The sequence below is a fragment of the Cricetulus griseus genome, chromosome 2, assembly GCF_003668045.3.
Source record: "Cricetulus griseus strain 17A/GY chromosome 2, alternate assembly CriGri-PICRH-1.0, whole genome shotgun sequence".
Lineage (NCBI taxonomy): Eukaryota > Metazoa > Chordata > Mammalia > Rodentia > Cricetidae > Cricetulus > Cricetulus griseus.
In genome coordinates, this window is record NC_048595.1 from 266,964,661 (window position 1) to 266,982,370 (window position 17,710).

General features: G+C 39.0%; 1 pseudogene; it reads right to left on the reverse strand.

The window, feature by feature from the left end:
• Window positions 1–2,576: 2,576 nt before the first annotated feature.
• LOC100759736 lies at window positions 2,577–3,063 on the reverse strand (annotated as a pseudogene).
• Between the last annotated feature and the right edge of the window lie 14,647 nt (window positions 3,064–17,710).

The window sequence follows — 17,710 nt, forward strand, 5'->3', positions numbered from 1 at the left end:
AGGAAATTCAGCCTCATGGACCAAATGGGACAGCCATTAGATTAGGTATTTGATGTTATAAATTCTATTTTAGGAAGTAGTTATCCATGTATTTTTATAAAACAGAGAAATACCAATTTAAAAAATCCCCCAATAAAAAATATACAGTATATCACATGTATAAAGACTTGTTTGTAAATATTTTTCTACGAATAATTATTTTAGGCACTCAGTTCAGATTTTATTTCTTGATATTAAGAGAATAATTAATGCTGTTAAAAGTAAGTCTGAGAATTTTGAGTCTTGTGCAGTATGTTTTGATCATATTAAATGCCCCTTCCCAGATCCACCTCTCCTTCTCTACCCATCCACTCTTATGTCCATTGCAAAAAAACAAACAAACAAAAAAACAAAAACAAAAACAAAAAGAAGAGCAATTTGTGTTGCAGAAATATTGTTGGGTGTGTGGCCTTCCCGAAGAGTGTAGCCAATTTCTTATCAGGGGATACATTCTTAGACAAAACTCTCTCTCTATTCAATAGCTAGGACCTGGACTATGAAAAGCCTGGAGGATACTCTACCAAGAGAAAAAAAAAGCAGATCATCATATTAAAATGATGTCACAGATTAACTCACTACAAGGTTCTTCTAGGACAGCGCCTGTGGTTAGGGTGATTCTAGCACCCAGCCATAGATATGGCTCCCATGATGCCAATACACAGGACAGTACCCAACAGACCTGGGCTCCAGTATCAATGCTAGCTTCCTAATCTGAAAAGTGGTGATATTAACCATGTCTTGCAGGTTGCTTGTGGGCTCTGATGCTGTGTGAAAAGGACACGTCATCATCCTTGTCACATTTGGAGTATTATACTGCAGCTGTTATCATTTGTTTATAGGTGTGATAGCTACTTTATAGTCATGCTTGTTTGTTTTAATATAAAAAATTATTAAATCTGTTCAAAAACAGTTTTCATTATGTTTCCACTAACTGGTAATTACCGGAAGCCCTAATTCTCCCAGTTTCATTATGAGATAAATACAAAATATAAATTATATTATCATTAGTAGATGTGATTTATACAATCTGTGTTGAATTTTTCTTTATAATGAAATGTCTTTTCCCCCATGGAAAAATAGCACATTCTAATCCCAAGAAAAAATTATATTTAAAAAAATTTAGTTTTAGCTGACCTGAGCAATTCCAGTCTGACAGCTGTGGAACCTTCAGAGGACCAAACCAGGCCCTCTGAATGGGGGGTGTCAGTTGAGAGGCCAGGGCAGTCTATAGGCCCTCTAGAAGTAGAACCAGTATTTGTCCCTAGTGCACAGACTTTCAGAGCCCATTCCCTATGGAGGGATACTCTCTAAGCCTATATATAAGGAAGAGGGCCTAGGCCCTGCTCCAAATATGTGACAGACTTCGATGATCCCCCATGAGAGGCCTCACCCTCTCTCGGGAGTGGATGGGGGATGGAATTGGAGGTTGGTGGGGAGCATGGGATGACAGGAGGGAGAGGGAACTGAGATTGGTATGTAAAATAAGATTGTTTTTAATTTAAAAAGGTAAAGAAAAATTCAGTTTCTTTTGACATAAATTTGAGTTTAATTTAATCCCAAGTAACAAGGAAATTAGCATTCAGTGCTGGAACCTTATCTATTATCACATATTTCTAATAAGATTATTTAGAACTTATATGCTATAAATGATGGTTTCACTGATAAAAACAGGAAGTGAATTGAGACCTGTATTTCTAATGAACAAATGTTCAGGTGTCATGTAGCTAGGAAATCACTATGTAAGCTGTACTTTCCCTGTATGCAAGTCCTCTGAATATGTTTTAGAACACTTGGAAACAAACTGTAAATTTAGATGGTATTCCAATTACAACATTAAATAGCAAGATTTTCAAGTAAGAATGTCCCAAACATACTGCTGTTTTGTTCTGAACTTTCTTTTCTTTTCTTTTCTTTTCTTTTCTTTCTTTCTTTCTTTCTTTCTTTCTTTCTTTCTTTCTTTCTTTTTTAAGACAGAGTTTCTCTGTGTAGCCTTGGCAGTCCTGGAACTCACTCTTTAGACCAGGCTGGCTTCAAACTGTGAGAGATCCACCTGCCTCTGCCTCCCAAGTGCTGGGATTAAAGGCGTGGGCCACCACTGCCTGGCAACACTGAAGTTATTCTTTAAAGACTAAAAGCTCTGCCTGTTTGGAGGAGTTGGTGACTATGCATGTTGCTTGCCTCTCACTACCACACCATGGGGTGGGGGTAAGATGAAACAGAGTCAACTACACAGACTCCAGGTGGTAGTGGGCAAGTGGCAAAGCAGACTCGTTTTTTTGCAGGACTTAGGTGTGCCTATATACCAACTCCCAAGGTCCCGTTGGCCCGTCTTCTCATCCAGTGTTGTACTGTTTCTCTCTCATTGGTGCATCCATATTGGGTGATCCCACAGCAGCAGTATCTGGCTGCTCTGGCAGATGTTGGCTCAGGAGGAAGTAACACCTGCGCATGCTCTCTTCACCTCAGGCAGGGCAGACTTCTTTCTATGTATGTGTACTACTGTTAAACGCTCCTTTACTAGTTTTTCCAAAGAGTTGTTAGTCTGCATCTTCTGGCACAAGTTTTCTGATAGAATCTGCAAGTTCAAAACAACATTCTGTATTTCTTGCACTTGGACAAGCTGCATTAAAATTTTGTCCAGCAATGTCTTCCAGAGGTGCAGGACCAAGAGTTAGGATTGCCACATTCCAATGAATGGTTTTATTGTGGGATATTTGGATTTAAAAAAAATGACCATTATAGTTCTGTAGCCTCCTTTCTCTCTGAAATTAAGGTAAGTTTTCATTTCCTCTTTTTTCCTACTGGTAGTTTATAAGTGACACCCCATATACTGTCCCCAAGATCTTCAACACGAGTCACAATTCTTCCAAGCATGTCAGGAACCCTGTAGTGAGCAGTGCTGTCTTGCCTGAAGTGCTGGCTGCTGCTTGTGATGTAACCAACTACCTTGCCCTGGTAAGGGAAGTGCACCTTCCAGATGAGAGACCCATAACCAAACACCCAAATCTTTCTTGACCTCGGCATCAAAACAGGACTGTTGTCAACACAAGTAACTTGGGACAGGGGAGCATGTTTGTAAGGGACATTGATTTGGGATAAAAGAGTGAATATTATATACAAAGTCACTTAGCTGTTCTAGTGGCGGTTGGGGCTCCAGCTGGCAAGAGCACGCACGGTGTGACTGTGAAGAGGCACGTGGAGTGCCCATACACGTAGCACAAATCCCCACAGACTTTCTGAGAACTCCCTGGAGCTAAATGCCCCAATTAGAGGGGACAGTGAGGACGTGGGTAGGATGACAACCAGTGTCTACATGGGGAGGAACAGAGAGGTGTGTGTGTGGGGGGGGTATAAGAACGTGACCCTAAAAGGTGGGACAGTTGCAGTGGTTTCTAGTCTTTTAGCTGATCATATGTCATTCATGGTCTAAGGGAGTTGAGTGGTTAAGATGGAATTCTGTAAAGATGACGTCCCCTGAAGGGTTCATAATAAGAGGGTCTGCAGGCCAAGTATTCTAATGTTGTCCTTCCAAAGGAGTGGAATAGCCACAGTCAGACTCAGAGGCGGCAGGTATGTGTCTTGACTCACCCATGGGCTTTTCCTTGCTCCAGGACCCACACTGAGTCATGTTAGCCCTTGTGAACATCAGCCCTTCTACTCTGCAATGAAAGTATCCAGCCAGACTATCCATTCTAGGTATCGTGTCCCCTGTGGCTCTTTCTTTCCCAATTTAGAGAAAGGGTCTTTTCAATAACTCCAAGGCCCAGTGGAGAATGCCAAGCTAGATTACTACCAGGAGCTCACTGAGACAGGGTGAAATCTGTATTGGGTGTTGTCCTGGTGTTTCTGAGGGCAACAGAGCAAGTTAGAGTGGAGATGGTTAAATTCTATACAGATCAGTTCAGGAGCTAAAGGAGAGCAGGAAATGCCTGCTTGCACCCAGTCACTTATTACCCAGGGAGAACCCTGGGAGGATCCTGTGAGTCTCCAGTTCTAAGGGAGTGAGATCTTGGATGCTCTATCTTAAGGCAAATTAGAATAGATGGAGAAAATAAAACATTCTGTAATAAAACCAAATTTAAGCAACATCTATTTACAAATCCAGTCCCTACAGAAGGTGCTAGAAAGTAAACTCTAACCTAAAGAGGTTACCTGAATCCAAGTGTTTCTCAGCCATTTGAGTTTCTTCTTTTGAGAAATTATTTTTATTAAAAAAATTATTTTCATTTTACATACCAACCCCAGTTCCTCCCTCCCCTTCTGCCAAACTCCCACCTCCTCCCTTCCCATCCCCTGGTCACTCCTCAGAGGGGGTAAGGCCTTCCTTTGGGAATCAACAAAATCTGGCATACCAAGAAGAGGCAGGACCAAGGTCCTCCCTGCTGTATCAAGGCTGAGCAAGGTATCCCACCAGAGACAAGGGGCTCCAAAAAGCCAGTTCATGCACCCAGGAAAAGTTCTGGTGCCATTGCCAGCCCCCTGTCACTGCCCAACAGATCAAGCCACTTAACTGTCACCCACATTTAGAGTGTCTAGCTCAGTCTCACGCATGTTCCTCAGCTGTCAGTCCATAGTCCCTGAGCTTCAACTAGCTCCAGCAGTTGTCTCTGTGGTTTTTCCCCATCATGCTCTTGACCCCTCCTCCTTGTTCGTATGATTCCTCCTCTCTCTTCAGCTGAACTCCAGGAGCTCAGCCCAGTGCTTGACTGTGGGTCACTGCTTCTGCTTCCATCAGTTACTAGTTGTAGGTTCATGTTCATCTTTTTGGGTCTGGGTTACCTCACTGAGGATGGTTTTCGTTTAGATCTGTACCCCCAGTTTTTTTATTGAACTATATGTTTTCTTGGTATCTAGTTTTCTTTTTATATTTTGTATTTTAGCCCTTTATAGGATGTGAAGTAGGTAGAGTGCCAGTTTGTCCAGATGATGGTGTCCTTTGCCATATAAAAACTTTTTAGTTCCACGAAGTCCCATGTTTTAATTATTGATCTTAGCACTTGTGCTAACTAATGGTGTTCTGTTCATCAAGTCTTTTCCTGTGCCAGTGAGTTGAAGGCTACTCCCACTTTCTCTTCTATTAGGTTAGCACATCTGGTTTTAGCTGAGGTCCTTGAGCCATGTGGAGTTGAGTTTTATGTAGGTTGATACGTATGTTTGTATTTTTCTTTTTTTCAGTGTTTGTTCTGGCCTCTTTATCTAAAATCAGGTTTTCTTAGGTATGTGGATCTATCTCTGTGTCTTTATTTTGATCACATTGATTACCGTATCTGTCTTTGTGCCAACAATATGTTTTTTTTTTTTTAATTTCTGTAGCTCTTTAGTGCAATTTAAGGTTGGGAGTGGTGATGAGTGCAACAGTTCTTTTATTTTATTTTATTGTAATTTTTTATTAGTTCAAATTAGGAACAAGCTTGTTTCACATGTCAATCCCTTCTCCCTCTTCCTCCCCTCCCCCCACTCCAGTTCTTTTATTATTAAGGATTATTTTAGCTATCCTGTTATATGTGTCTGCTTCCATATGAAGCTGAAGATTGTCCTTTCAAGATCTGTGAAGAATTGTGTTGAGATTTTGATGGGATTTCACTGAATCCTTAGATTGATCTTGGCAGAATAGCTACTTTTACTATATTAGTCCTACCAATCCATGAGCATGGGAAATTTTTACATCAATTTCTTTCTTCAATGTCTTAAAGTTTTTATGATACAAAGAGTTGCCCCAAGATACTTTATATTATTTGAGGATATTGTAAAAGGCATTGTTTTCCTGATTTCTCAGTCAGGTTATCATGTGTTTACAGTAAGGCTATTGATTTTTGCAATCCATTTTACATCCAGCTACTTTCCTGAAAAATGTTTATACGCTGTAGATGTTTCCCAGTGGAATTTTTCAAGTTACTTATGTATACTATCATATCATATTCAAATAAAAGTACTTTGACTTCTTTTCCAAGTTGTATGTGCCTGATCTCTCCTTCAGTTGCCTTATTGTTCTAGCTGGGACTTCAAGTACTATATTGAATAGATATGGAGACAGCTGACATTCCTGATTTTAGTGGAATTTCTTTGAATTTTTCTCCATTTTAACTTAATGTTGACTATTGGCTTGCTATAAAATGCTCTTATTATGTTTTGGTAAGTCCCTTGTATCCCTAATCTCTCCAGGACTTTTATCATGAAAGGGTGCTAGATTTTGTCAATGACCTTTTCTGAGTCTAATGAGATGATCATGTATTGTTTTTTCTCTTTCAGTTTGTTTATATGGTGGATTGATTGCATTGTCAGATTTTTTTATGTTGAACCATCCCTCCATCTCTGGGAAGAAGCCTACTTGATCAAGGTGGATGATTTTTTTGATGTGTTCTTGGATTCAGGTTGCAAGTATTTATTGAAAATTTTTGCATCAATGTTCATGAGGGAAATTGGTCTGTATTTCTCTTTCTTTGTTGAGTCTTTATGTGATTTGAGTATCAGGGTAACTGTGGCCTCATAAGATTAATTGGGCATTGTTCCTTCTGTTTCTGTTTTATAGAATAATTTGAGGAGTATTGGCATTAAGTCTTCTTTGAAAGTTGGTATCATTCTGTACTAAAATCATCTAGCTCTGAGCCTTTTGGGGGTGGGGGTTCCAGACACTTTTAATGACTGATTCTCTTTCAGTGGGGGTTATAGGTCTATTTAAATTGTTTATCTGATCTTGATTGATTTAACTTTGGTAATTGGTACCTATCAAGAACATATCCTTTTCTTTCCGATTTTTCAGTTTGGTAAGTACAGATTTTTAGAGTACATCCTTATGATTTTCTAGATTTCCTCCATGCCTGCTCTTATGTCACCCCTTTCATCTCCAGTTTTGCTCATTTGGATTCTCTCTCTCTGCCTTTTAGTTAATTTGTCAGTCTTATTGATTTTCCCAAAGAACCAACTCATTGTTTCCTTGATTCAGTCTACTTCTTTTGTTTTGTTTCCATTTTATTGATTTCAGCCTGGACTTTGTTTATTTTTTGCCATCTATTACTCTACTCTGGGTGTTATTTCTTCTTTTTGTTCTAGAGCTTTCACATGTGAAGTTAAGCTGCTAGTATGAGATTCTTCAGTTGTTTCTTTTTTCTTTCTTTCTTTTCTTTTTTTTAATGCAGCACTTAGTGCTCTGAACTTGCCTCTCAGAACACCCTTCATTGTATCCTGTAAGTTTGGAGATGATGTGTATTCATTTTTAGAAGGCCTTTAGTTTTCCTTATTTCTGTCTTGACCCATTTTTATTCAGGAGGGAAATGTACAGTTTCCATGAGTTTGTAAGCTTTCTGTTGTTGATGACATCCATTTTTAATCCACTGTGGTATGATAGGATTCAGAGAGCTATTTCATTTTCTTGTGTCCATTGAGACTTGCTTTGTGTCTGAGTGTGTGGTTAGTTTTTGGAGAATGTTCATGATATGCTGAGAAGCTCCATTCTTTTATGTTTGGGTAAAATGTTCTATCTGTTAGGTTCACATTTTATTTATACAGTCTATTAGCTTCACCATCTCTCTGTGTAGTTTTGCCTGGATGAACTGTCTGTTGGTAAGAGGGAATGGGGATTGAACTCTCCCACTATCAGCATGAGAGGGTCAATATGTGATTTAAGCTGTAGTAGTGATTTTCTTTATGATCTTGTGTGCCCTTGTGTTTGGGGCAGAGATGTTAAGAATTGCAATGTCCTTTGGATTAATGTTTCCTTCAATGAGTATGTAGTGACCTTACCTATCTTTTCTGATTTGTTTTGGTTTGATGTCTGTTAGATATTAAATTAACTACACCAGCTTGCTTCTTAGGTTCATTTTCTTGGAATATCTTTTTCTATCCTTTTACCCTGAAGTAATGTCTACCTTTGATGCTACAGTGTGTTTTTTGGATGCAGCAGAAGAATGGGTCCTTTTCACATCCATTCTGTTAGTCTGTGTCTTTTCATTGGGGAAATTGAGACCACTGCTGTTGAGAGATATTTATGACCAGTGATTGTTGATTCCTGTTATTTTGTTGTGGTGGTGGTGGTAGTGTGTATGTGCACACTTCCTCTCTTTTGATTTGCTGCTCTAAGATTATTTATTCCCTGTGTTTCCTTCAATACGGTTAACCTCTTTAGGTTGGGGTTTTCCTTCTAGCACTTACTGTAGATAGGTATTGCTTAAGTTTGGTTTTATCATGGAATATCTTATTTTCTCCATCTATTGTGATTAGAAGTTTTGCTGGGTGTAGTAGTTTTGGATGGCATTTGTGGTCTCTTATAGTCTGCAGCGTATCTGTTCAGGCCTTCTGGCTTTTAGAGTCTCCATTGAGAAGTCAGGTATAATTCTAAGAGATCTGCCTTTATATGTTATTTAGTCTTTTCACCTTAAAACTTTTAATATTCTTTCTTTGTTCTATACAGTTCGTGTTTTTATTATTGTATGCTCTAGGCTATTTGTTATTTATGCTTCATGTATCATGATAGGCATTTCCTTCTTTAGGGTAGAGAAATTTTCTAGAAAATACTTACTGGGTCTTTGACCTGAGAATCTTCTCCTCTATTCCTATCACTCTTAGATTTGCTCTTTACATAGTTTCCAGATTACATGAGTGTTTTATGCCAGGAGTTTTTTTTAGAATTAATGTCTTCTTTGACTAGATATCCATTTCTTCCATAGTGTCTTCAATGCCTGGAACTCTCGTCCATCTCTTACATTCTGTTGGCGAGACTTGCCTCTGAGGTTCCTGTTGGAGTTCCTAAATTTTCATTTCCAAATTTCCTTCAGTTTGGGTTTTCTATTGATTCTATTTCTATCTTCAGGTCTTAAACTGTTTTATTTATTTCATTTCACTGTTTGTGTTTTCATAGATTTCTTTAAGGAATTTATTAATTTCCTCTTTAAGGTCTCTATTATATTCATCAAGGCTATTTTAAGATCTTTGTCTTGGGCTTTAGCTATGGTGTAGTTTTCATGGCATACTGTAGTAGGGTTGCTGGGCTCTAGTGAAGACATATAGTCCTGGATGTTATTGATTGTATTTTTACACTGGTGTCTAGTCATCTGGGTTGGAAGATTTAAATTCTAAATGCTGTTATCTGGTTTTGTCTTTGTTGGGTAGGTGCTTTTTTCCTTGGTTTCTGTTGTCCTCTCCAATTTTTAGGAGAGTGTGGTGGGTATGTGTTGCCTGGAAGGGAATTCTTATGGGATCCAGCTAGGTGTGGCCACTGGGGGTTCTGAGTAAAATGTTTTCTAGATATTGGGACACTTAGAAATGAGGATGGACTATGAGGGGATCTGAGGGTGTCCACAGTTGGGAGAAAAGCAGGGTTTCCACTGGGATCTGCTTAGTCCCCTGGGAATGGGGGCAGAGAGTGAGGAGTGGCTGCAGCGGTTTCCCAAGGAATCCAGATTTAGTCTTGAAATGGAAATGATTAAAGTCCAAAAAAGAAGGAAAATAGAAGCAGAAGGGGGAGCCATAAGAAAACCATTTTTCAGGCTGTGAAAGAGTGGATTCTGCTGGGGCGGGGGACGGGGTGGGGTGTGTGTGTGTGAAGCATTAGCTTTTACTGTGTTCACAGTGTTACAAGGAATCTACTAATTAGAAAGGATTGAGGAAAGCTGAAACAGTCACAGCATTTAAAATTCAAGCTGCTGATACATGTTAAAAATGGATTTTTCATTGGTAGCATCAAGGTATTATATTTTCCCCCATCAAAGAGCAGCTAATTCCTAGTTTGCCCCTTTAAACTTTGCAACATCATTTAGTCAGCCCAAAAGTCCCTTGACAAAGGGAAAGTCACCTAACCACACCCCACAACAGGAAAAATAAAAGACATGTTGTGTAAGGCACTGTCCTGTAGCAGTGTGTCTGTTCATCAGTGATTTCATTTATTCATTATGAGCTGGAGCAGTCGTGGCACCTTGTTTACAGGAAGTTCTTTCAGAAACAAGCTCTATAAGCTTAAGTGAACTTAACACCAAATCTTATCACTCAGAACTCCACCTATAACTACCTGACCAGGTAAGGAGTAAGGTGTGGCTAGAGCTCTAGAGAACCATACACCATTCTTGAGGCTTTCTATCAGCTTAAAAATAATCTGGAATAATGTTATAAATACACCAGGGCATCTCAGGTGAATTCCGTGGCCTCCATTTACTATGTATGTTACTTCTATCATCATGTGGTGCTTATATTACTTGCTCATCTGTCGGACTTTTCAGCTGAGCCCCTTGAAGCCTGGGACCCTGTCTGTTTAACTTTTATATCCTCCATGTGTAGCACTGGTTGGAGCTTACCAAATTACTATAGCCTTCATTTCCTGTATTCTGTATTATACTGTCAAAGAAATTCATCTCTCTTGAGTTAACAAATATTTTTAAATCACATGTACTTTGATACCAAGAAGGCAAAAATCAGTCTGGGCACACCTTGATGATATGGCAGAGATGAGCAATGTGTCAGCTGGGGGTGGGAGTGGGTGGAGAGAGAGTATTTGGAGAGTCATAGGATGGTAGAAGCCTCCACGGCAGGAGGGTTTACCTGAATTCCCTGTTATCCTTATTCATGTAATTCCCCTTCTGACTTTACACAAAACCAGACAGTTGTCTGGCACCATCCTTGTCTGTTACACAACCAAGATACATTTTCATGCAAGCTTTTATTTTCCCCGAGCAGACAGGTTTTGGCTTTCTGTACCTTGAAGGCAAACAAACTGGCAGTCTCATAGGAGAATGGTAGATTTGTATAAGGTAATAGTTGTCAAGGCCCGGCACAGATAGTCCCACCATTTGATGAGGAAATGGGAACCTGGAGGTGGTTGTTTTCCCCCAGGTCACACAGAGTACCAGCCTTTCAGAGAACTGGATCTGCCCATGTCTGCTTTATGGCTCTCAGCCTGGTCCATGGTACCTCTTTGTTCTTTGGAGAACTCTTTGCTGCTATAGAACTGAAGAAGTGGGATCCTCAGAAGAAACAATTCACTGTGAATCAATTTATTCCATCATTTTGGCCCACAGGGAGAATGCTGCTGGGTGGGACACCACAGTTCCATGGTGGAGCCTAAGCGTCTTGTACAACAAAGGATGAATTTAAGGATGACCACAGGAGAACAATACTTTCTTTGTTGTGGAAAATCTCCTCTAATTTTTCTCCTGGTTGTGGTTGCTGCTAAGGCTGTTTGTTCATGTAAGTGTTTATAGCATGCCTTTGCACTTTGTCAGAGAAACTGGCCTTCCATCCTGCCATTTTGCAATAGGATGTCTTACTGTATCTCATGAATCTAATAATAGGCATTGTGGCAACCACCTGTGCTTAAGATCATTGCCCTATGGGTTTCACTCTAATGCTAGCCTTCCTAGTGTCATACCCACAATCTGAATGGGCACACCCCTTTCTAACAACATGGAAATATGTCATTAAAAAAAAAGAAAACGAAAACAACTTGCTCCTCCATGAGCATCTTGTGACTGACACTCTATGAAACACAATGTTAACAAACCTGTTGTTCATCTTTCCAAACTAGGAGTTGGCTAGATGTTCACTGTCTGACTCACCAGGAAATCTGACAAAAGTATTTTCTACCAGTGTCAGGCTTTTGTGTAGAATGTTCAGTCAGTTTACACTGATACCAATAGATTCAGTTTCATGGGGTGTAAGTCAAGTAATTTTCCCTCCAGGTTATTAGTACATCTATCAGTCAGACAAAACATGTGTGTCCACATCTCATTCTTGACTTGTAAAACCCACTATATTCTCAAATAATGAAAATTAAGTAGAGACTGCTCCAAGCAACACAGCACCAAGAACACTACACAACACCCAAGTCAGTTTTCTTTGTCGTGGATTAACTACACTAACCTAGTTACTTAATCTTTTTATTTATTTATTTATTTATTTATTTATTTATTTATTTATTACTTTTTTGGTTTAGTTGGTTTGGGCTATAGAATGACTATTAATTATAACACACTGCCTAACTTAAGACAACATTTTGACTACTGGTACTTTAAGGTTCCTTAAAAATTTCATTCTAGATTCATTTCTACATTAGTAGTGTAGATTTTCCTTGTAGGACTTTTGGGCCTTCCACTGACACTGAGATTCAGGTAAAGGTGAATATAATCTTTGTTACTGTGTATTTTTGCTTCTGTTCAATACCAGTTTAGCTGGATTTGACAAGCACCATGTCACAAAGGAATCATCCTTAAGAATGCTTTCATGTCATGTCAAGGTTGTTAGGTTAAAATCTCTATCCAGCTGTAAAAGCCAGACATAACCATTCAAGACAACTTGGCTTGGCCCAAAGTGTTAGTGTAGGCATCTTCTTTGTGCTACATTTCACCAAGTAACAGAGATCTCCAAACCACATCATCTTCCCTCCTTCTACTCATTCCAGGTTAAACAATTGCCCAAATGTAACTTGCTTTCAGGCCAGCTGGGTAAGCTGTTTAAAGAGATTTTGGAGATGAAACTTGAAAACAATAACAACCAAAAGAAATGACTGTTGGCGATATATTTAATTGTCATCTGCAAATGGTTACTATATTGAACGTGTCATTAATAAACTGAATTGCCCAACAGTCCTTTTAGCTAGCTGTGCTGCGTTTCCTGCATGTGCATCTGTTTTTATCACAGCAGGCATCATTTTTAAAACATATGGGTCCTGATAAAGAGAATTTGAGCACAAAGAATCTTATGTAAGGTAACACAACTTTCTCCCCTTTTAATATTCTCTTTTCTCCCTCCAGACTATGGAAGGACAGACTTAAAGCCAACCCTCACATGCTGTGGTTCCTACCCAAGAATATCTCCCCACAGACACACAAAGTCTTTTGCTTAGCTTTGTATATCATATCCATTAAAGACTTTCTCACCTCCTGTAGCTTTGAGTTTTTCCAAGAATTTATTACAATAGCACACACACACACACACTTTTTATATTGCATTTAACATTTATAATACATAGTATACCACAGAGTCTGTTCTAAGTACCTTAGAGATATTAGCCCACTGAATCTTTACAATATTGTGAAAACTATTATCCCCATTTTACAGTTGAGGATACTGAGCCAACATATACTTAAATAAGCACCCCAAATTCATTGGTAGGAAATGGTAAACCTTATTTTGACCAACCATGAGCTATATCCTGTTCTGTTCTGGTTTGGTTTTTGTCCTATTGGATCCTATCCCAGGAGATTCTTTGATGCACTTTGTACGTAAATGTTGCTAAGGACCTTAAGTCCCTTTAGGAACATGGAAAAGCACTTAACATTGCCTTGTCTTTGTTATCACTATGGTCTGATAGTATAGGATACATTGTTACTAGTTTGGCTTTTGGCAATGCTGTTAACATCACATTTGTGGACATATAGTAAAGAGATCATATAAAGTGAACTCTATAACTTGTACTTTCAGTAAACACTGGTATCAGTTGTTGATGGGGCCATTTCCATGTTCAGAGTTCCATCACACCTTTCAAAAAGGAAATGACAGTTAATTGTAGGGGACACAGGTGTGTATTCCTTCTATAAATCTGAAGCCTCTGGAAAAAGGGGTCCTAGATTGGTGTGAAGGTGTGAGGTCCATGTAGACCTTGAATACAGAACTTGGATTGGGTCTTCATGGTGGATGGAAGGTTTCCCTGGCTACTCGGTGATCATTTGGAAGTGGAGCGAGGAGGCACACAGTGTCAGGGGTGCTGCTGGGTTTGTACTTAGGCAGAGAGGTGGTATAGTAGGTAGATAGTGCAGTCCTCTCTCCTGAGGCTGGAGCAGCTCAGAAGAGAACCTGCGATGGTCTCCCTGAGTGTCAAGGTTGAGAGAGTGCTTTGCTTTATTCAGCCCATCAGCGGACCTGGGTTTCTTCCTGGAATTGATGTTGTTACCATCCTTAACAGAAGGCTTTCAAAATAAATAACTCCATGGAGTAAAAGCTGTTTTCATAGTACTTCAAAAGCATTATTTGATTTTGTGACCATTTTTGGTTTTGTGGGTGTAGAGTTCTTTGAGACAGATCTATTGCAAAAGATTGAATAAAGAAGTAAATAGAAGAGCCTAAATGTGAGACAACACCACTGTCCCCACTGTTTGCATTTTGGAAATATGTTTTTTATTAGCAGGAAAATATTAACGAGATGTTATTACTCTGTATAATGTAATGTATAATGACTTTTATATTAATAAGTTATTAGATATAGATATATATTAAAAGTTCCAAGTTTTAATTTCTAGTATCACTAGATGTTACTCATATGAATTGATAATGAATAGTTGCTAAGAGAGGGGAGGGGGGTCTTAAGACCACGTTTGAAAACTGATATGCTAAGGGCACTGTCTTTTGAGTAATTCTATGTATTTTCATGCTATGTCTAGATTTAAGAAGAAAAAGATGAGAGGAATGGATTATTGGGTTCTACTTAAGATTCTCTATGTAGTTTCTTGGCTGTCAAAAAGCAAAGAGCCATGCAGTTACCCATACCAAGCCATAAAAGGCTAGAACACTTGTTAAGCTTCTGCTATTCACACATTCAAGCCCAAATTCACTGTGGAGGACATACACAAATGTGTGATTACTGGTAGGTTTGACTCATCAGGTGCTAACAAAATTGTATATACCTCAAGTACATTCAGAGAGAGAACTGTGATTTTATTTCTATTAGATACTGTGATATTCTGAGATAAAAGTATAAAATTAACCATCTATTACATGATGCTATACATTATATTTACTTTTCATGACAAATTTGGCAATTGAACAAAAGATTTTCTTCATGCATTAACAATTCCTTAATTTGAAATGTTTTTAGTCAACCAATTATTTATCATGACCTGACTACTTTTCCCCTAAAAAAAGTAATACTTAAGATAGTAGCAGGAATTCTGTCTTATATTTTCCTCCAATTTTTTCCCAGTTTTGGATTCTGTCAGAATCTGAAGACACATCTAAGGTAAGTGCTGCTGAAATAGAAACTGGCAAAAATCAAAACCTGAAGGATGACATCAGCCAAGTATATTGGTACTGATACTGATGATGGACATATCTGCTGACTCCTACCACAGAGACCAGAACGTTTCAGGCACATGCCAGATGAGAAGCCTGTGCATTCTGGAAGACGAGACTAGAAAATAAAAGGTATAAAAATACAAGTTGCAATCTATGTAATAATATGACAACAATATGTCTTCATAAATTTGAGAGTCAGTGAGTGCTGTGAAGGATTCTGGGGGAGAAAAACCATTAATGTTCTTGTCTAGAGATGGATCCTGCAAGTACACTCTGATCCTAGAAGACAGGACATGCCTAGTAGTTGCATTAATTTATTGGAGTAACCAGCCATGTTTGGATTTAGTCATGCCTGACACTATAAAGCTTATCAAAAGCCTATGGCTAGAGGTGTCAGAGGAGGCTCTGGGGAGGAATCTACTACTGTTGTCTTGCTAACGTGTAGCAAGACATGGGCCTGTTAGGCTTCCGTCTAAACATTTATGCTTCTACAAACAGATTAGTACTGCAGTCACCCTTGGCTAGAGAAGCTTCTCTCTGCAGTGGTCAGGATTTAATTCTGACTCCTAGCTGGTCAAACTACTGAGAATAAGTGACTGTTCAGGGTTAATCCCTAAGTGGGATATTAGTATCAATCTTTACCGGAAGAAGCTTCAGGGAACATGTCTGAAGAGGGAGTAGAAAGAATGTAGGGCCTGGAGAATGGGGAGGAGGGCTGCAAAAGGCTGTCCTCTGGATGTGACATGCCATTGAACTCATGAATTTAGTGCATGGAGGATTACCTGCACATGGAAGGCCCAAGATCATGCCAAGGGGATGAGTCATCTCTTCAAAAGACAGCAGCTCAGCTTCAACTCAGTGAGTTACAAAATAAGGGGGAGGGTAGAGAGGAGGCATGAAGGGGGAGGGGCTATGTAGGGAGTACTTGGGGGGAGTGGGAGGGTGTAGGGGGTGCAGATAATCAAAATATATTATTCCCATGTACAAAACTGTCAAAGAATAAAAAGTTATTCTATTTTTTAAAAGATAGTAATTGTACGGAAGAATTCCAAGAAAAGGGTTAAATTTTGTTAATCAGTATGGTGCCTGGTACATGCTAAACCTTTGACAACTGTTTTCTGTTATTATTGCCATTCTATAATTTTGACAGCTTTTCTACTATTTGACATGAAACTTTGTGATTTGATGTGTTTTAAAACATGTATACAAATGCTGCCATGGGTTCTCTCTCTCTCTCTCTCTCTCTCTCTCTCTCTCTCTCTCTCTCTCTCTCTCTCTCTCTCTCTCTCTCTTGTGTGTGTAGGCTAAGATATTATAAAAATATTTCAAAATAGTACTTCATCTAGTCAAGGAGTTAAAGTACAAACTTGAAAGGGAGAATTGAAATGTTTATTGCAATTTCTATTTAATAATTTTTTGTTGGTAGTGGCAGCAGGAAACACTGAAAGTTAATAAAAGATGTTGTTGGTACCTCGGGTAGAAGATGAAGCAGCAGCTGTCAGTAGTAGGAGGGATGGATTGAGTCTCAGTACATTGTGTCTAGATTTGTGATTTCTAAGCTACAGAACTTTAAAGCACCTTTAGTAGTCACAGATGCCTCAGCTATTGGGGTCTTTCAGTGGTTGATGTGGAGACACAGATGCTGGTAGTCATGAAGTTCTCTATAAAGCTTAGAACAATAAACCCAAACTGTGTAGTGAGAACTCTGGGTGCTACGACGGAGTTGAAGGGCATACAATATATTTTAACCTTTCTTTAGAAGCATAAAAGTATCTCTTGGACAGAGCATGGATTATGGCTAATAAGTTGTTTGGAGGTAACTAGAAAATACATAACAATATCATATAGGGCCCTGTAAAAACAGCTACTGAGTTGCTAAAGTTATTGTGAATCGGAACACTCCATGACAAACCCTCTTTCCATGGAAGTCACATAAATACTTGTGTTACTTTTAGTTTATAGTCTTTTATATGATGCTTTAAATGATTTGAATCTATCCCAGGAAACTTGTAGAAGTCAGAAATATAAACAACCTGCCAGACTTCCACTCTTATCTCCTCTCCCATTTTCCACAAACATAGAGACTCATCTTATTTACTTAGTGCACTACATGTTTCTGATTTTTCCTCCATGCTTCCTAACCTAGTCTTTGCCACTTCTTTAGAGAAGTCTTTTTAACTTGTGATAGATGAGCAAACAGGCTGAAGACGTTGAGATTCTCAACTGGGAACATACCGCTAGGTGACTGGTGTTCAATGACTATCCCTCACACACCCTGCACCCTCCATGCTATGGAAGCCAAGAGATGCAAAAGAACTATAAATCATCAATACACTTCTCTGTATCTTAAGTCTACACATTTTCTTTTCTTCTTCTTTTTTTTAAATTTCATTTATTTAGTATGTATACAGTATTCTGCCTGCACGTGTCTCTTCACACCAGAAGAGGGCATCAGATCTCATTACAGATGGTTGTGAGCCACCATGTGGTTGCTGGGAATTGAACTCAGGACCTTTGAAACAACAGCCAGTGCTCTTAACTTCGGAGCCATCTCTCCAGCCCGTGTGTTATTGTAGTCCTTTTCAGTTATCTGAGGACAAAACTTCTGATTGGGCTTCCATAGCACTCAGCTACCACCGTCACTGCTTCTTTAGCACTCTAGGTATGCATCTTTAACAGG